This window comes from Oncorhynchus masou, chromosome 30 (genome assembly GCF_036934945.1).
Source record: "Oncorhynchus masou masou isolate Uvic2021 chromosome 30, UVic_Omas_1.1, whole genome shotgun sequence".
Lineage (NCBI taxonomy): Eukaryota > Metazoa > Chordata > Actinopteri > Salmoniformes > Salmonidae > Oncorhynchus > Oncorhynchus masou.
In genome coordinates, this window is record NC_088241.1 from 19,516,334 (window position 1) to 19,537,908 (window position 21,575).

At 44.9% G+C, this 21,575-nt stretch overlaps 1 long non-coding RNA gene and 1 pseudogene across 1 annotated transcript in view; one reads left to right on the forward strand and one right to left on the reverse strand.

Moving 5' to 3' along the window:
• Positions 1–5,711: 5,711 nt before the first annotated feature.
• Positions 5,712–7,234, reverse strand: LOC135523108 (protein rapunzel-like; annotated as a pseudogene).
• A 2,842-nt stretch (positions 7,235–10,076) lies between these two features.
• LOC135522274 (uncharacterized) overlaps positions 10,077–21,575 on the forward strand; it is a 66,132-nt gene continuing 54,633 nt past the window's right edge. Inside the window, exon 1 of the long non-coding RNA XR_010452666.1 lies at positions 10,077–10,160. This is a non-coding gene — a long non-coding RNA (uncharacterized LOC135522274). The remainder of the gene's footprint in view (positions 10,161–21,575) is intronic.

The following is a 21,575-nucleotide window of genomic DNA, read 5'->3' on the forward strand; positions in this document are numbered from 1 at the left end:
TGGTGTCACTCTAAAGCGGAAAGATGGAATAAACGAGTCAGGAGTAGGTTTTCTTAATTGAACAAAGTTCTCTATTGAGGGATTTCTTTCAACTCAAACACTCCAAATCAATCAATGATGATCTCCCAAGGAGAATACAAATCTTCTTCTTTACTTGAAAAAGGAATACAAGACGAGTATCTTTAAACTATAACATAAATCTCTGATTTGTCACTGTCTTAATGGTTAGTTTGTGGATAGCTCCCCTCTCCTGGTGGCCATTCCCCAGAGGTAGTCTGTCTTCCTCTTCTTTTCGCCTTCCGAAAGGTACGTCCTCTCCTTTGGAGGAGCAAACACTCTTTCCTTTCTTTCCCCCCTCTCTCTCTGCCGGTTCCCTCCTCTCTCTTGTAGGGGAAAGAGAATAGGTCATTAGTACCGTCAGCTGTGCTTAATTGCCTCTGGTCACCTTGACTCACATGCCTGGCTGGCCTACTATCCGTGAGCCCAGCCTGCCCTCTGGGGGCCCTTCCACAGGTCTGTGAGAGCCAGAAATCTTGCTTGTTTGTAGGTGACCAAAGACTTATTTTCCACCACATTTTGCAAATAAATTCATTAAAAAACCTACAATGTGATTTTCTAGATTTTTCTTTCTCATTTTGTCTGTCATAGTTGAAGTGCACCTATGATGTAAATTACAGGCCTCTCTCATCTTTTTAAGTTGGAGAACTTGCACAATTGGTGGCTGACTATATACTTTTTGCCCCACTGTAAGAGCAGTTGGAGGCCACGAAAGGAGAGTTGTATGGCATTGAAGCTTGTTTAGAGGTTAGTTAACACAGTGTCGAAAGAAGGGCCAGAAGTATACAGAATGGTGTCGTCTGCATAGAGGTGGATCAGAGAATCACCAGCAGCAAGAGCGACATCATTGATGTATACAGAGAAGAGAGTCAGCCCAAGAATGTAACCCTGTGGCACCTCCATAGAGGCTGCCAGAGGTCCGGACAATAGGCCCTCCGATTTGACACACTGAACTCTATCTGAGAAGTAGTTGGTGAACCAGGCGAGGCAATCATTTGAGAAACAAAGGGTTGAGTCTGTTGAGTCTGCCGATAAGAATGCGGTGATTGACAGAGTTGAAAGCCTTGGCCAGGTCGATGAATACGGCTGCACGGTAAGGTCTTATCAATGGCGGTTACGATATCATTTAGGACCTTGAGCGTGGCTGAGGTGCACCCATGACCAGCTCTGAAACCAGATTGCATAGCGGAGAAGCTACGGTGGGATTCTGAATGGTCTGAAATTTGTTTGTTAACTTGGCTTTTAAGAAAGGCAGGGTAGGATAGATATAGGTCTGTAGCAGTTTGGGTTTAATAGAGAGGTCACATAGGGTAACCATGAGTGTCCACCAAAGTCTGCTAAATAGGTATATATAGTTGCACTTGTACCAGTGTTGTGTTCCAGAATGTTAATTTGTTTTACAGACAGACAATTTTACACCATACAAGTTGCAAACGTGGAACTTGCAATGGTATCATTCTCAAAGGACAAGGTAAGAAATTGAAACAATTTGAAGAGTATACAGTATATTGTATTTTATCCATGCTGAAGTTCTGGAGTAACTGGTTGTAAGGTATATGTGCATGTAAGAGAGTGAGATGTGAGTGCGTGTGGGGGTGAGTGAGAGTTAAAAAGAGAGAGAAAGCTAAAGAGAGAGAAAAGAGAAAAAGAGAGAACAGAGAGAGAGAAGAGAGAGAGCACATGTTTCACAGCACAGATCAATAGACAGATAACAGTACAACTTTAATTCGCTAATGGTTGTATGGACAGACAAATAAAAGGAAGCCTAGAGGACTATTTATAGTCCTGCTATAGGGAACCACCCAGACTGAGGTTGAACATGTGACATTTTACCTTAAAGTCTACTGTCTAATTATGAAGCCACACAGTCAGTTATGATGTGGATTGTTTATATGGGGATTCTATGTAGATTCCAAACTATTACTTCCTGTGCGTTGACTATCATAGATCGCTGCTGTGTGATTTCCTGATTTCCCTTCCTCCATTTCCTCTTTCTCACGCTTTCGCTCACACTCCCTATACTCCCCAGGGGGAAGGCCTCTTAGCCCCCTCCCCACACACACTCCATAGCCCCTAACTCCCAGCTCATACAAGGCTACAGTGGATGAGTCCTCTAACTGAATTGCAACTACTCTGTGTGTAGTTTAGTGAGGTGGGTAAGTATGGGGGAGGAGGGCAAACAAGAAATTCTGGCTCTTATCTCAGAGAGAGAGAGAGAGAGAGAGAGAGCGAGAGAGAGAAAGAGCGAGAGAGTGATTATATACTTCACTTGCTTTGGCAATGTTATGTGTTTCCCATGCCAATAAAGCCCTTGAATTAGATTGAATTGAGAGAGAGAGAGGACATGGAGAGAGAGAGAGAGATAGATGGAGAGAGAGAGAGAGATGGAGAGAGAGAGAGAGAGAGTGTGAGGTGGCATAGAGAAAGAGAGAGAGCGAGAGAGAGAGATTACAGACAAATCTGATGAGATTCCGATGTGATGTATGAACAGCTATGAGGAGAGGAATTTGTCTGGGGGAAATCTAGTCTAGTCTGCGAACACAAACTTGTGGGGCTGCCTTAAAGGGACGGCACTGAGGGCATGGGGGGAGACCGGAAGTGTCCAACATGAGGGAACTGTTTAATGCAGTACAGATGGCAAGAACACATGTTTTGTATTCACTGGAAACACTTTCCCCATGGTTTTTCACTATAAAGATATGTTCTACAAACATTCCATACATATACCACTACTCCTAGAGAAGTGCGTAAGTGACTACAGCCCCAACCTCTAAATGCAGAACCTCCAGCCAGGAGAGAGACCTTTTAGAGAGTCGATCCTGAGTGCTGGGCTGGACCTGCTGCTGTTCGTCACTGAACAAATGTTTTGATGATTTTTATCAGATTAGCCCTCTTAAAGAGCAGTGGGCTGGTCGATGGTCCACTCGGACTGATTGGTAATAACATTATCCTGGGCTGGGATTGGCAGAGACAGCCAGGCAGAACCATCCTGCCATTGATCCAGACACTGCAGGGCCACTCTGATGCTGTCCTCCATCAAATCACTCATTTGTTTATGAAATATTGATATTGGCTGCGATCTCTGCCTGGAGAATGTGGCTAGTAGGAGAAGAACATGTCTCCAAACAGGACCTTTGGATCTAATGGATAGGGTTTATTAGAATCCCTGAGCAGGTTAAAATATTAAATCTAACAAACCTGTTGCTGATTGTTCGTTAATGTCTCCTAACATTAGGGGGCTCAGCCATTCTGTGCAAACAACATGATGTGTTTTGTGTCCTGTCTACTCAATGCTGATTGTCACAGAGTGGAAGTGTATAGGCATAGATTCCAATGGAAATGTCAGCTGTCGCTTCTTTTCTATTTCATCCGTATCTTGGGGCGATTTGGAGATGGAAGACAGGGATCAATACTCTGACATTCAGCAGTGCCACTGCTTACATCAGCTACACGTGGTCCTGTTGAATTATAGGAATATTTGAATACTTTATGAATGTGAAAGTAAAAATCAAGGAGCTTTGAAAAATATATTCAGTATAGTATTATTTTAAGGGTTTGAAAAGCTCAACATTTTAGCACATATTGAAAATAATCTGGTATAAAAAATCCAACATGCTCATGCACAATATGTGGTAAAAACCCTCAAATGTTAATCCCTAACTGCTTTGAGACAGCTGCAGATTGTGGAGAATCACCATGCAAAATCTGTCATTCTGAGGGAGTCTTAGAGAAGACCAATGAGAAGACTGTTGATCTGTTTGGTGATAGCGCCCTCTGTCTTCAGAGTATCACCGGCTCCATGTCACCATTCAACCTTTCTCGTTCATTATGGAGAAATCAGATGAACAAGGTAGCCTTGGCTCCTTCACCACAAAGCAGACTCCCTCAATAGATCAGGCTAGCAAAGAGAAGCTTTGATCGTTCCATATTGGCAGTTGGAATTGACGTGCTTTCACAGGGAAAGCTCTTAATGCAGGAGTCGAGCTCCATGGATCCATAGACGTTACCCAGGAAAAACCCACAGAACCACTAATGAATATGAGAGGTTCCATGGGCTTATGCTGTATGGTTTATGTAATAAGAGCTGCATGAACCACTAACATACAGCAGTGATAGACAGATCATGGGCAGTGACAACATGGCTTCACTCCTGTATTAAAAAACAACCAAAAAACACAACTCAAATAGCCTATGAAATGAGACATTGCAATTGGAGAAATTTTGGCAATGGAATTCAACTTTGAGGCATTGTTTAGACTGTTGTGATGATGCATTTCACCAGTGGTCTGCAGGACAGGTTTTATGGTGTGTTTGAAGAGAAGTGCTCTTTAATGGTGAATATTTGACATACCCATCGGTCTGCAGCATTCTATCTCTTTTCAACACCACCTGTTTTTCAATGGTGGTAAATGTATGATCAATGAGACCCTTCTTATGGAACACATACCCTTAACTATGAAACTCAACCTTCAGAGAGGAGAGAAATGTTACCCTATTATGTCACCCTAGTAAACAGCAAGAAATCTCTTAACCCTGTTTTCCTCACACATCCCATAGACACATTAAGAGAGGGTGCATGGAAGACAGGAGGATGATTAAAAAAGGTCTATTTCCAACTGCATTGTATAATACAGACTGCACTCAATCAATTTTGACAGGCTTGATTGACGATAGTGTAGCACTGAGGCTAAAGCCCTGGCAGAACCATATAGCTACTCCACCGGCCAAGAAATGATGGCCGTTTCCACCTCTCTCCACCTCCAACACCGATAATGTGTGATTCCATCATGCTGATCCAAGCACTTTGGAGCTCGTCTTCAGGATATTAGCACAGCCAAAGGTTATTCATAGACTATCAAACCAAAGCAGTGGTCAAGAAACGTTGTAGGGGCCCCGGTGAGTGCGGGTGCACTAGCTTGCTTTAATGGCAATGAACGTCAACATGTCCACACAAGACAGGCAAGACACACATACACAGTATACATCCAATAACAGCTGATTGCAAAGCATAATGCCAAATGTTGTTTTTATTATGACTGAATTAGTAGCAATTAGAAAGATTTGTCAATTAAACATCACTTCACATACATGCTGTAACAACTGGCATAAGTAATCTGTTCACAAATAGGCACAGCTCGGGAGGTAATACCATTAAAGTTCTGCTACTGCAGCATGCTACTGCAGTAATGTAGGTCAGCCTGTGTCGTAGAGAGACAAAATGAGAGCACAGCTCAGCAGTTGCAATCTCAGCAAAATCATCTCTGTGGAATTGTGGGCAGCAAGGTTATTCCTACTGGCAGTAGGGTAAGATGCATTGAGTTAAGCTATTTAACTACGATAGAGTATTGAGTAAAATGTGGGTTGGTCACTTATAATAAAATGCATATTGGGGTGGAAGGGTAGCCTAGTGGTTAGAGCGTTGGACTAGTAACCAAAAGGTTGCAAGTTCATATCCCTGAGCTGACAAGGTACAAATCTGTCGTTCTGCTCCTGAACAGGCAGTTAACCCACTGTTCCTAGGCCATCATTGAAAATAAGAATTTGTTCTTAACCAACTTGCCTAGTTAAATAAATATACAGTTCATTAAATACTCTGCAAACACTGGACAATTGTAACACTGCCTCCAATTAGCCATACATTCAGATTTCTGTACAGTGAATCTAATTGCCACCAAAGCTACTTGCTGTGCATAGTATTCTGTAATGGCTAAGACAAACTGCATGGTGTATTCACAAAACCTCATCATCATTTCCCACACATCCTCTTTGAGTCGGTCAATTTAGAATAACCCTTCAGGTTGATTACATAATGATCCATATTTTTCTAACTTGTTGCACCTCTATCAGCATCACACTGAATGTACGCACAGCGCCACGTTCTTGTGGCAGTCTTTAGGGAAGCTCCAGGTGGCCTCACTCTCCTTATGATGACTGACAGGATGAACCACGAACCCTACCAGGTGCTTCTCCAGGACCTCCACTACGGCCTGGGCACTGCCATTCGTCCCCGGCCCCTCCATCAGTTGCCGGATGCAGTCGCGGGGCACCGGTTGGGGACTGGTGCTGTAGGAAACCACCAGGTTGGTATAGTTCACCTGTAGCACATTTAACCAGTTCTGAACGGCCATGTGTTGGAAGTGGTCCCTGGCACACCAGCTGCTGCCAGAGTGGTTGACCACTCGGACCGACCAGCTCACCCAGTCGTACTTCCTGGTGAGGAATTCCTGTACTTCCTGAGCCGTGTCCTGAAGATTCCGTTCTTCTTTTTCCTGGAGAAGACGCTGGGCACCAAGGTAGGCCGGTTCAGGGAAGGCTGCTACGCAGGCCTCAATGCATAACTTTTTCTTTGATTCCACTTCCTCGATTGTGCTTCTCCAGTTGCTGATGGTTTCCTCACATGGGCGGGGAGGGTGAGGGCACAGTGGCCCAGCAGGGCAATCAGGCCCAGGCAGAAGAGCTCCTTCATCCTCACACAGAAGTCCTCCAATAGGCGCCTGTTCCTCGCCTCATACCTGAGACAGATAGAGAACCAACCACTCAGTTGTTATGAATAACAATAAAAGTAGTCATCCTATTTACCATAATAACAAGTTAACAGTTCAAATTGATAACACAAGTGTTCTCGAACTAAAATACTCAACAAACACCATGCTCCCCAGGTGCATAAAGGCTCATTTAGCATGGTTAAGAACACTCTACCTCTCCACCACCTCCAAGATGGACTCCCCAAAGCTGTTGGTGCCCATCAGAGCATCATACAGCACATACAGGTTCTTCTCCCCTCCGGTCTTGGAGAAGTGCTCCAGAAACAGTCTTCTTTGACCTCCTGAAACTGTGGCTTGGCCTCCAGAATGTCCATGTATTTCCGGAACTGGTTCCTGATGTTCTCCTCCACCGAGAAGTACTGGGAATCCAGCCGACCCTTCTTAATCTCACAATCAATGTCCTCTAGCTGGGTGGACAGTACGTCCAGCTTGTTCCTCACGGCCAGGAACTGCTCTTTGACATAGAAGACCTCTTTGCTCTGCACGTTGTCCAGGGCTAGTCGTAGGACAGGGGCGGCTGCCACACAGAGAGGGAAGAACTCGCCTACTGCGCTGGCCAACACCTCCGCCCCTCGCTCAAAACTCTCCATCACAGCCTCGATGGCCTTCACCTTCTCTAGAGGACTTGCCATGCTCTGGAGGGAGAATCAATAGGAAAGTTGAGCTATGTGTCAATTCTTGATTAGGTGTGCCGATCTCCAGAAAGCATGCTCAAAATGAGGATGTAAAAGCTGCATATTGCTCTCAAATAAACTGGTTGAATGCCCTATAATAACAATTGACATTCAACCCCTTATGGGGGCGCAGTCTGTGAGTTTTCCCTGCAGAGTAACACAGATAAATGATAAATTCAGACATCGCTATTGGAAATGTACAAATAGGATTGATAACCTTGTTACAGACCAAAACACACATTTATGAGCCACATCACTATTACATCTTAAAGGGGCAATCAGCAGTTCCTACATACATTTGTTTGCACTAAATTAATGATATTTACACATTGATTCTTAAAGAATATAATTTATAAATGCCTCATAAGCTAAGTTCAACTGTTGTACACCATCAGAACCTAAAATATAAGCTTGTTTTACCTCAATGTTTTTCAACAAAGTAAATGTAAACAAACACGCCTCAAACAAGCCTCAAAACATGGTTAAAATTAGAATGATTGTATCATGGATGGTCAGTCCTTGCATCCATAGCTCTGTTTATGATTATTTTATTTTTATGTTACATTTCTCTAGCCCCCTACCTCAGCTTTTTATTAAAACAGCTATGGGGAGTGTGCTTTGATGTAGTTTCTACTGCTGATTGGCCCTTTAAAGATTGACAGTCAGTGAAAGGAAATACATAGAATATCATAATTAAATCAATAAAGTACTCTAGTCAGACAGCAAGTGTAATCACTGGCCATGAATGTTACTATACCACTATTTACAGACACGTTTTAGAGATGCTTGTAATCAAGAGCTACATTTTTATATGTCTAATATTGTCAAGGTCAAAGGTAAAAATGTGTATAATATTGAATGAGATGCAACATTTGCATGTAAAACAAATGACAATCTAAAGCCAAAAGGGATGATACATTTATCATGTCATGAAATGACTGAAATGGACAGAGGTGTGAGCAGCCCTTCACTGGGTCTGTTTATGCCTCATTTGGTTTCAGAACCTACCAAATTCAAGCAAAATATATTTTAAAAAATCGAATTTTATCCCTTGTCTGCAAACTCTAATAGGCTAAATTATTACACCACAATCCGTAGAGGATGAACGGTCATACAGACACTGCGCCATTTTCAAGTACATGATGTCCAATTAACCAAGCCTTAATAAATAAACACCAATTAGATGTGTTTTATTGAAATATCTTGGATTATATTTTTACCAAAAGTTGTAATTTCCAATGTTTGGAAAAAAAGATGAACAATTTATAGCAAATTTTCATACTGACTTTATTTTACTTTTACATTTGCATTACTTCAACTGTAATTAAGAACTATTGCAGTTGGGTAGGTCGAATAATACAATAATTCTGTGTTTTCACTCATGCCCATGTATGATGGAGATGCATTGTATGGGTACATTTACGCACGCATTTGGTGTCCCATGAGTAACATTGGGCACATCTTGCAGTCCTGACCCCTGTCTTGTTGTTCGAGAAACCCATTCCTCTCTTACAACAGCACAGTTTCTTTACCTGGTAATGGCTCGACTTGTCCTTTACGCCTGATCAGCCCCAACAGCTGCAGTTAAGATCTTCTCACGTTTTCTCAAAATTTACCACAGTTCTCTCTTCGCTGTAATGTTGAAGAGAGGTCCTGAAAGAGAGGAGGAATCACTGCCACGCATTTAATATCTGCAGTTTGGCATGTGGGGAGAGAGAGCGAGAGCGAGAGCATGAGAGAGAGAGAGAGCATGAGACAGAGAGAGAGAGAGACAGAGAGAGAGAAAGAAAGAGATACACTACCCATATTTATTTTAAATTATTTTCCTATTTATACTTGAACTATTTGCACATCGTTACAACACTGTATATTGCCATATGACATTTGACATGGCTCTATTCCTTTGGATATATTGTGAGTGTAATGTTAACTGTTCATTTTATTTTGTTTATTATCTATTTTACTTGCTTTGTTAATGTACAATAGAACCCACTGAATTGACTTGAATTCTTAAATTTAATTGAGGAGAGAGAGAGAGAGAGAAAGGAGCGCACACTATGCGGTGGAATATTTTTGGATTCCCTCTCCCGTCTTAACTGTCAGTGCTGACATGAAGAGGATTTTGGTAAGCTCTTATGAGAGAGGGAAAGATAGATGTGACTGACTAATTTTCACCTTTTCTCAGGTACAGGCATTTGGCTGAAGATCTTGGAAGAGACTATTGCACACCTTGTGTGAAAGTGTCAACTCTTGAAAACGGGTGTCTGGATGTGCACACATCGTGTATTCTGATTCTTTTTTGTTTGTATAAATGTGTGATAGTGTGACATGTTTTAGCAGTTAAGACATTGATCGATACCTTTTACCGAGCGCATCTCCCCTACAGGGAAAGCTTTTATCTGCTACCTATAGACCATACAATATTTTCTAGCCTAATCTTTTTGTACACCCAGCATTGTAAAAAATCAATTGAAAAAAATCAATTGAAAACTCCCTTGTGTCAAAAACCATTAATTGCATCAGTTTTAATCTCTCTCTGAGTGTGTGCCAGACTCATGAGCTACTCCCATCCCCACATGATGAGAAACCACTACACAAATCATTATTTGTAAATCATCCTAATCTGATTATAGATTTGGTGAATGCACAATTACACCTTTTTATTCACTTAAATGTTAAGAAAACAATTACACAACACAATATAATTTAATGGAATTTATTTGCAGTTTAATAAAACAAATATCCTATTTTTCAATGTATTTGAAGCATGCAGCGACCAGTCTCAAATGACGACTTCTGACTGAAGCATAAAGTCGTGGGAGCTGCACATATAGGCCAACTGCACATGAAACAAGTGAATCCGACAAGTCATGAAGTTATGCAGGTAAGACAATATCTTATGTGTCAGACAGTTGGCCTACTTGTCTTAATACATCTCAGTGTTGGTCCACCGACTCAGGGGAGAGGAGTGTGGGGGGGAAACCTGGTTTTCTGGCTGGCATGGGGGCATACCACAGAGGAGTAGCCTATAACTGTGTGCGCTGTCTGTCTATTCTTTAACAGTGCCGTGGCCTAAAACGAAAACAGACATTTAAGTAAGCCTACTCTCATAGTAACATATTTGACCAAATAATGTATTTTTCCCATTTAGGCCCACCATGAGGCTTATCCAAACAGACCATAGACCATAGACCTATACATTGATTTCCTAATACAGTGAGGTAAACATCAGGCCCTTTGGTGGAAATATACACTCTTAGAAAAAAGGGTTCTTCAGCTGTCCCCGTAGGAGAACCCTTTTTGGTTCCATGTGGCACCTTCTGTAGAAACGGTTTTACCTGGAAACAATAAAGTGTTCTTCAAATGGTTCTCCTAATGTGTGGGGACAGCCAAAGAACCCTTTAAGATTCTAGATAGCACCTTTTTTCCAAAAGTGTAGGCACAGCATCTTCACATTCACATATGGCATTATGTGTGGGTGCCTACAGTAGCACAGTGTTAGCACATACTTACTGACCGTCTATTCTGATACCGAGTGGTATGAAATAATACTACAGCAGGGGTATCCAACCCTGTTCCTGGAGAGCGACCCTCCTGTAGGTTTTTGCACCAATCCCAGTTGTAACTAATCTGGTTCTGTAACGGTTTTCTTCTGGGGAAAGAGAGGCGGACCAAAACACAGCGTGGTTTCTTGTAAACATCTTTAATAAAGATGAACAATCATCAAAATCAAATCAAATTTATTTATATAGCCCTTCGTACATCAGCTGATATCTCAAAGTGCTGTACAGAAACCCAGCCTAAAACCCCAAACAGCAAGCAATGCAGGTGTAGAAGCACGGTGGCTAGGAAAAACTCCCTAGAAAAGCCAAAACCTAGGAAGAAACCTAGAGAGGAACCAGGCTATGTGGGGTGGCCAGTCCTCTTCTGGCTGTGCCGGGTAGAGATTATAACAGAACATGGCCAAGATGTTCAAATGTTCATAAATGACCAGCATGGTGAATAATAATAAGGCAGAACAGTTGAAACTGGAGCAGCAGCACGGCCAGGTGGACTGGGGACAGCAAGGAGTCATCATGTCAAGTAGTCCTGGGGCATGGTCCTAGGGCCGCGGTTCAGTTGAAACTGGAGCAGCAGCACGGCCAGGTGGACTGGGGACAGCAAGGAGTCATCATGTCAGGTAGTCCTGGGGCATGGTCCTAGGGCTCAGGTCCTCCGAGAGAGAGAAGGAGAGAATTAGAGAACGCACACTTAGATTATTGGACAGGAGAAGTACTCCAGATATAACAAACTTAAACTACTGCAGCATAAATACTGAAGGCTGAGACAGGAGGGGTCAGGAGACACTGTGGCCCCACCCGAGGACACCCCCGGACAGGGCCAAACAGGAAGGATATAACCCCACCCACTATGCCAAAGCACAGCCCCCACACCACTGGAGGGATATCTTCAACCACCAACTTACCATCCTGAGACAAAGCTGAGTATAGCCCGCAAAGATCTCCGCCACGGCACAACCCAAGGGGGGGCGCCAACCCAGACAGGATGACCACATCAGTGAATCAACCCACTCAGGTGACGCACCCCCTCAGGGACGGCATGAGAGAGCCCCAGCAAGCCAGTGACTCAGCCCCTGTAATAGGGTTAGAGGCAGAGAATCCCAGTGGAAAGAGGGGAACCGGCCAGGCAGAGACAGCAAGGGTGGTTCGTTGCTTTCACCTTCCCACTCCTGGGCCAGACTACACTCAATTATATGACCCACTGAAGAGATGAGTCTTCAGTAAAGACTTAAAGGTTGAGACCGAGTTTGCGTCTCTGACATGGGTAGGCAGACCGTTCCATAAAAATGGAGCTCTATAGGAGAAAGCCCTGCCTCCAGCTGTTTGCTTAGAAATTCTAGGGACAATTAGGAGGCCTGCGTCTTGTGACCGTAGCCGTGTAGGTATGTACGGCAGGACCAAATCAGAGAGATAGGTAGGAGCAAGCCCATGCAATGCTTTGTAGGTTAGCAGTAAAACCTTGAAATCAGCCCTTGCTTTGACAGGAAGCCAGTGTAGGGAGGCTAGCACTGGAGTAATATGATCAAATTTTTGGTTCTAGTCAGGATTCTAGCAGCCGTATTTAGCACTAACTGAAGTTTATTTAGTGCTTTATCCCGGAAAGTAGAGCATTGCAGTAGTCTAACCTAGAAGTGACAAAAGCATGGATTAATTTTTCTGCATCATTTTTGGACAGAAAGTTTCTGATTTTTGCAATGTTACGTAGATGTTACGTAGATGGAACAATCTACGAAACAAGAAATGTGAAGAAGAAAAAAGAAAAAAAACAGCCCTATTTTTTTTTATTATTATTTTTTTTACTTGTAAACATCTTTAATAAAGATGAACAATCTACAAAACAAGAAATGTGAAAAAAACAAAACAGCCCTATCTTGTTAATTTTTTTTTTTTTTTATTTTTTTTATTACCTTCAATACCATTCATTCTTTACAACTCATAATTTTCATACATACTCCAATAATGGTATTTTAATTTTAACAAAACAAAAACCCCAAACAAAACCTCAGGGGAGCATCTTCCCTCCCCGTCACCCTACAAACTACCTTTTCCTATCTCCCCGTCCCTAATCTATCCCCTTACAAATCTAAATGACACACAGCCCTAAACCCCCCTTCCACCTCTCCCGAGCAGCATGCTGCCCCCACTTCCTCTCCTCCCTCTTCATCCTGCCCCTCAAATCTCCTTCCACCCTCCTCACTATCCCTTCCACCCCCAATCTCTCCCTGTCTTCACCATGTTCTGCCTGGCTTCCCACAGCCCCCGTTTAAAGAGACTCATGAGAAGCCAGAGCAGAAACCTGTCCCTATCCGTCCCTCTCGCTCTCCCTACACCTCTCTCTAACCTGGCCCACGTCAATACAAAATCCCCCCTTACCAAACCTAACAACACCCATGCCCTAGCCCATACTACTCCGGCAAAGGCACAGTCCCAAAAGACATGGCGCACAGTCTCCTCCCTGCCACAAGAGGATCTTGGACAGGTGGGAGATTGCACCAAACTATACCGGTACTTGATGGAACGTACCAGCAAGCACTTATGGAGGCTCAACCAATTCAGGTCCTTGAGCCTGTTGTCCAGACCCCGCGCCTGCACTCCCTCCCAGACCACTTCCGAGATGCCCACTACAGGCGTCGGACTCCCTGCCTTTCTGTCCTCCTCGTACAGGTGCCTGTGATCTAAACCTACTCGGGCAACTTCAACCTCAGGGTGCGCACGCAGCCACTTGGCCGCATGAGCAAAGTGCCACAGCAGCTGTTCCGCCTGAGGACCCGTGTTAGACCACACCATTACCCTTCTCGCCTGATACGAGAAGAACACCCGCAGGAGGTAACCGGACGGGTGTATCACTGGATGAGCAAGCTCCGTTAACAAGAAAGAAACAAAAATTGCGTCCAGCTTGAGGGGGAAATGTGGTACCCCCCTACCTCCCTCCCCGATGGGACAGAGCATGCGTGCCCTGGCGACCCACTCGCACCTGCCACTCCACATGAACTGAAACACAAGCCTCACTAGAGGCCTCCTCAGACAAGCCGGCAATGGGTAGATGTACGCCAAATACAAAAGAGATGGCAACACATCCACCTATAGGACCAGGACTTTGCCCATAAAAGACAAATACCTAGCCTTCCACATTGCTATCTTCCTCTGTACCACTGCGATACGCATGTTCCAGTTTAGCGTCGCTGAGACGGAGGTCTCAAAATGGACCCTGAGAATCCTCAGGGCCCCCTCACAGAGAGATAACCCCCCGGGCACATCCGTTCTACCGCGCCATCTTCCGAAAAACTTGACGGAAGACTTTGTATGGTTCAGAACCGCTCCCGACGCTCGGGTGAAATCCCCAAAGATGGCAAGGGACCTTGTCAGGCACGAGTCCTTGCACAGCAGCAAGGAAGTGTCGTCGGCGTACTGCGTCATCTTAACACGCAGCCCACCACTTCCAGGGATCAACAAGCCTTCCACCCCTGTGTCTGCCCTAATGACAGCCCCCAGAGGCTCCATGTACAGAACGAAGAGGAGAGTCGAGAGTGGGCACCCCTGCCTGACCCCAGACGAGAGGTCAAAAACATCACCCAAGTGACTATTTACACTAACTCGGCACCCCGCTCCGACATATAATGTACGAATCCATCCTATGAACTTCTCACAAATCCTAATCGACCTAACACTCTGAATAAAAAGGATCTATTCACGCGATCAAAGGCTTCCGCCTGATCTAGCGCTGCTACCATTAAAGGCAGTCCTCTATCTTCAACCCAAGCGATGGAGTCCCTGATTAACTGTAGGTTCCATCTAATAGAGCGGCCCTCTACCCTGCACGTCTGATCCTCATGGACGACGTAGGGAAGGGCTGTGCGCAACCAGTCTGCTAAAACCTTTGCAAGTAGCTTGTAATCTACACACAGCATGGTCAACGGCCGCCAGTTGCCAAGGTCTGTTACTTCCCCCTTCTTATATAAGAGTGACAGCACACCAACAGTCATTGATCCCCCCCGGGTCCCCCGTCTCAAGGATGGCCTTCAAGACTTCGAGGACCACTGGTCCAAGTATACCCCAAAACTTGAGATAAAACTCAGCCGGCAGCCCATCCATCCCAGGCACCTTCCCTTTTCCCATCCTCCTAAGAGCGCTCTCAACCTCTTCTAGTGAGATCTGGGCCTCCATCACTTCTCTAATGTCCACCAACAACCGCCTGGACAAGTGTTCTAAAAACACATTTCCCTGCTCTAAATCTATTTCCCTTTCCTTAAATAAACCTTGGAAATTATCAGTTGTCACCCTGACCATATCCTCTGATTCTCTAACTATACTACCATTTTCTTCCCTAACACCATGCATTAACTTCCTACTCTGTCTGGCCCTAACCGACTTAAAGAACATAGCAGAACAAGTCTCATTGTGTTCTAGAAAGCCACTATGCGCACGCTCCAGGAAAGCTCGAGCCTTCCGCTCCTGCAACTCCCTGAGCTGCGCCTTTAGGGTTGCGGATCCCTCCCAGTCAAACGACCCGCCGAGGTTGCCTGCCTCGTACTCGAGTTCAATTAACCTTTGGATACGATCCACCTCCCTCCTCTCCTCCCTTTTTTTCCTCTTGCAATACCCTATTATAAAAGCCCTAATCCTCACCTTAACTAATTCCCACCACTCTAACACCCCCTCGCACATGGACCGGAGGCCTTCAAGCCTCCAAAAGAAACCAAAAAACCTGTCAACAAAAGCCTGCTCCTCCAGCACATCCCGATCTAACTACCAGTACCCACTACCAAAGAGGCAGACTGGCGACCCCACCTGCAGGAGCACCCCGTCGTGATCCGAAAAGAAAACAGGCAATAGCCGCCCAGACAACTTATCCAAAGACCTGGGTACAAAAATATAGTCGAGCCTCCGCGCAACCCCCCTGGAGTTGCGCCATGTAGGACCGGCCATTTTCGGAGTAGTGTGCAGGCCACCATCAACCAGACCATGGCAAGCCATTAGCCCGGTGATGGCGCCTGCACTGCTATCCCCCCTATTCCTAAATCTGTATTAAAGTGCCCCCCTATCACTAATTTCCTATTTGTGACACACAGGGGAGCCAGACAGTCCACCATCTCCCTCCTGTCTGCCACCACCTGTGGCCCATACACCACCACTAATCTAAATTTACAATCCCTTATCGTGACATCCACCCCTATAACCCTCCCCTGCATCACCACAAAAGAACCCTCCACTTTTACCTCCCTGTGCCCACACAAAATCCCTACCCCGATGAGTGCACCCCCCCAATACCCCAAACCGACTCCCCCTTGTCCCACTCCCTCTTAAACCTACTAACATCCCCTCCATCCCTCAGGTGAACCTCCTGTAAAAAACAAAAAACAAACCCCACATCCTCCAGATAACTAAAAACCGCCCTCCTCTTAACAAAATCCCTTAAACCCCTTATATTTAAACTAACAAGAGTAAAATTAGACCCCATGAAAGAAAAAATAAAAACATGTAATACACTCAAATACTAAACCTAGACAGAAAAAACCAAAACCAGGAGACTCACCGGATGCTCCCCTGCTCCATATTACCGGTGATAACACCATCCGTACTCCCGACGTCTCTTCCTCCATCTCGCCAACCCAGGATGCAGGAATAGTGTTTGGCTCCGGGGTGCCCTGCACCCTGGGTCTACTCCCACACCCCTCCCCCTCCCCAGCGCTGCAGCTAGTTTGGAAAAAAATAGGGGAGGCTGAGTCCCCAAACAAAAAAACTCACCACCTCCTCCTGTACCCAGTCCTGGGTCTTGTTAGGTGTGTCCCCACCCAACAGAAGTTGAGGGCCTGGGGAAACCAGCAGCAACCCAGAGGTTTCTCCCACCCCCATCGCTCTCTTGGCCATCCCCTTTCTCTCACTGTCGGCCAATCGCACCCTCCTCTTCACTCTCTTCTTTGGTGATGGCGGCAGTGGAGAGATACCACCCTCCCCCCCGCCAGCTCCTCCACCATACGTCTCCTTCTCCAACACTCCTCCCTCGCTTTCTTCTCTCTCATGCTCCTCCACTCGCTTGCCTTCTTCCGCCGCTTTTCCTGGTTCTCCTACTCCCGTGCCTTCCGTTTCCTTCTCTCTTCCATCCGCCGCTTCTTGCTCCTCCTTCTTCCTTGCCGCCTTCCCCTCTGGACCTGTACTCTGGTCATGAGGCATGCTTCCTTCCCCTCCTCTTCTTCCCCCATCCCCCGCTCCTGCACCCCCAGCCGCAGACGCGTATGACCTCTGACGAGCCGGGCACCCCTGCCACAGGTGTGCTGACGAGCCACACCCGTGGCACGTCTTAGGCTCGTCACAATCCTTCGCCTCGTGCTCCCCAGATCCACAAAATCTGCATTTTCGTGTGCTGCACGAGGCGAAGATGTGGCCGTAGGCCATACATCGCCTGCAAAATGGGGGCTGACGTGCATAAAACAACGTCCCCCTGTCAGCCCCTAGGGAGAACATAGCAGGAGGATGGAGGTAGCCACCATGTCCCTTTGGGTCCTCCCTGAGGAGGGCCTGGAAGCCTCTCCTCCCATTCCAAAACCCAAGGGAGTCTTTGAGGTGCCTTGCTGAGGAGACGTTATCCATGTATCTCCCCAGAAAGGCCCTCACCTCTTCGTCCTTAACGTATGGGTTGTACATGTTGACAGTTACAACTCTAAAGTTGTTCCTCGTCAGGCTTGTTATTTCATAATGGCTCATCGGCCTCTCACATCCCACTGCTCTTGCTCTTCTCAGGATATCATCATGTTTCTCCTCTGCATTTAGTGCCACGTCGTATGCTCCATCCAATGAGTTGCCTTGGAAACAAAACACGTCCTTCACCGTCAGCTTTTGAATCCCCATCAAAATTGTCCTTCCAAAAGTTTCCCGTCCTGAAGGCTCCAACTCCTTCTCCTTCCAAGCAAATCGAATCGTGTTGGCCAGCCCAATCCCAGGGACCGACCGTGTTGATGGATTTTGCACCATCTCCGCAAGGAGAATGGCGCACCCGGCTCACGTTCTCTTCCAAAACCAGGAAAAAAGAAAATCCAAAGTGACTGAGCCTATTCTGGTGCAAACAAACACAGAGACAGGAACAATCACCCACAAAACACAACACAAAACAGGCTACCTAAATATGGTTCCCAATCAGAGACAATGACTAACACCTGCCTCTGATTGAGAACCATATCAGGCCAAACATAGAAATAGACAAACCAGACACACAACATAGAATGCCCACCCAGCTCACGTCCTGACCAACACTAAAACAAGGAAAACACACACGAACGATGGTCAGAACGTGACAGGTTCAGCATATCAACTAGCTAATAATTAGAATCAAGTGTGCTAGATTAGGGTTGGAGTGAAAACCTGCAGGTAGGAAGCTCTCCAGGAACAGATATGGAGAGCCATGTACTACAGCCACTACCTGATTGGCTTTATTCAACACATGGACCCAATCCCAAAAGGACCTCTAGAACCTATAACCTATGCACTTGTGGAGATCTGACCATATTAGACATCTGCAATCAATATGGTAATAGCTCCACCTTGCCCTCTGATAGGCTAAGTGGAAGTTTCACCATATTGCTCATAAACCTTTATTCGAATCAAATCATCTCAGATCCTCACAAGTGCATAGGGTCTGGTCCATTTGGGAAATATGAAAGGAGCAAAGCCCAGGTAAAAAGTTAGATGAAAACCTGCCTCAGTCTTCTGAAAACCTAACCCTGGGATACAGTTTTATTTTTCAGCAAGACAATTGCACACATTTGAATGCCAAAGGCACACCAGAATGGCTATCCAAGAGGTGCTGCTGAGTGGTCTAGTCTCAGTCTCAGAACTTGAGCAATTTTGACAATTTTGCCCTAAGAGTTGTACAAATTTGGTGGAATCTTATTCCAAATGATTCACAGCTGCAATGGCTGCCAAAGGTGCTTCCACCAAGTATTAACTAAGGGGGGATGGAGACTTATTCAATTCTAATAATTCAGTTTATTTTGTATTTGTTTTGAAACATTTCTATAACTTTTTCACTTTGAAAATGTGGAGTAGGTTGTGTAGATCTGTAGGGCGAAAAAGCAGGTGTGCTTCTAGATACGAATGAAATACCTTATTAGATTTAATTTTAAGGCAGATAAATGTGAACTTCCTATTGCATATTTCAAATATTTGTAAATTATATTATTTTATACTAATACAATTGCTCAGAGAAATACATTTTGTTTAACAAGTCTCAAAAGATAGGGAAAGAAATATTGTGAGGATACTACACCGATCCTTTTTCTAATGATATTGATTGTATAGTCTTTTTTTTAATAAAGGGTACAAATAATATGTATCATCATATCATAATCATCATTATCTTGAGATAAACCAAGTTAAAATGATGATACTATTGTGAATTCCTCAATATGCATAAAATCAACATAATACAAGTGATATTTAATCTTTATTGATAGTGCTGCAATACACAACCAGGCAACTAAAGAACAACATAACAAAAAACAGGCTATGACGTTTAAATGAGGGACATATATATTCAGAAATCCCGAAAGTGGTAAATATATAGTCCCATCTATTCATTTTAACAGTGCAGAATTACAACTATTTAACAGCCATACATCTCAGTTTAAACAATATGAAAGACAGGGACTGGTACCACAGAATAGCCATTCCATTGAATATAGGGTTATGGATCTAATTTTGCACGCCCAATTTTTCAGTTTTTGATTTGTTAAAAAAGTTTGAAATATCCAATAAATGTTGTTCCACTTCATGATTGTGTCCCACTTGTTGTTGATTCTTCACAAAAAAATACAGTTTTATATCTTTATGTTTGAAGCCTGAAATGTGGCAAAAGGTCGCAAAGTTCAAGGGGGCCGAATACTTTCGCAAGGCACTGTATATAAGATCCCCAAAACATCTATGTCTTTTAGAGTGATTTTTTTGTCTCTTACGTTACTTTTGGTGTAAATTGCTTCAAAATATGTCAAATATATAAGATTACGTAAAAGAAATATGCGCAGAGCAAAGACAATTCCCCAGAAATCGAAATATGTTGTTATAAGAAACACAAATAATTGTTATAATACTTCATCTCTGAGATACAATAAAACACATGAGAAATTTGGATATTTGTTTTAAGTACACTTTCGGTAAAATTAGATTTTATAGTGTTTTATTTATCAATACATTTATCCTATTTCCACTCAAATTGTAAATAATAGTTAATTTAGGTGCAGATATTTAGTTACAAATTACCTACAGTAATAAGTAAAGGAATACCATTCTAATTAACCCACTATTAAGTCAAGCTTTTTGGTATTTAGGTAATTGGCCTTCTCTGTTAATATTTGCAGCTATGTAGATACAGATTTTTTTTACTGAAAGTGCAAGTGTATATCTTGCATGGAGTGTATATCTGTCACGGACGTCATCGTGGAAATTGTGAGCGTGGTGAGCGTACATTTTCCTTTATTTATATAAATGTTGCCAACAAAACAAGAAACAAGAAATAACAGTGAAGCTTACTAGGGCTATAGTGCCGCTAACAAAGTGAACTACCCACAAAATACAAAGGAAAAAAGGCTGCCTAAGTATGATTCCCAATCAGAGACAATGATAGACAGCTGTCCCTGATTAAGGACCATACCCAGCCAAAACAAAGAAACAGAAAACATAGAAATAAAGAAACTAGAATGCCCACCCTAGTCACACCCTGGCCTACCCAAAAGAGAGAATAAAAGCCTCTCTATGTTCAGGGTGTTACAGTACCCCCCCTCAAAGGTGCGGACTCCGGCAGCAAAACCTGACTTTAAAGGGGAGGGTCCGGGTGGGCTTCCCTTACGGCGGTGGCTCTGGTGCGGGACGTAGACCCCCCTCCGCCTCTGGCTCCCCCCACTTTGGCGGCACCTCTGGTGCGGGGACACTCGTTGCGGGCCCCGGACTGTGGACCCTCGTTGCTGGACCCAGACTGGGGAACCTCGCTGCCAGTCCCGGACTGGGGGCCCTCGTTGCGGGCCCTGGACTGGGGACCCTCGCCGGAGGCCCCGGACTGGAGACCCTCGCCACAGGCCCCGGACTGGCCCGTGGAGCAGGCACCAGACTCACCAGGCTGGGAAGACCTACTGGAGGCCTGGTCCTTGGAGGAGGCACAGGATGAAACGGGCTGTGTGGGGGCACTGGAGATCTGGTGCGTATCCTTGGCACCACTCTTCCAGGCTGAATGTCCACTTTAGCCTGGCACCTCCAGAGCGCAGGCACTTCGGGCTGTGGGGAGCACTGGAGATCTGGAATGTGGCTGAATGCCCACTTTAGCACGTGCGGAGCGCAGGCATAGGATGAACTGGGCTGTCACAGCGCACCGAAGACACAGTGCGCAGAGCTGGCGCAGAACTCACCGGGCTGTGGAGGCACACTGGAGGTCTGGAGCATAGAGCTGGCACAAGATGTGCAGGGCTGGGGTGGGGTGGTGCACATGAGGCCTGGTGCGTGGGGCTGGCACAGTCTTCACCAGATGGCTAGCACACACCTCAGGACGAGTATGGAGAGCTGACTCAGGTGACATTAAACTGAGGACACGCTCCGTAGGGCGAATGTCGTGCCTCATGCACCAACCCAACAACTCTCTCCTAACTCTCTCCTCCAATCTCACCATCAACTCACTTAAATTAAACTCCTTAAACGTGTCTGCTTCACTCCCTTCACTCCCCTCCAAGTTCACCTTCTTCTCCCCAACTGGCTCTGGTTCC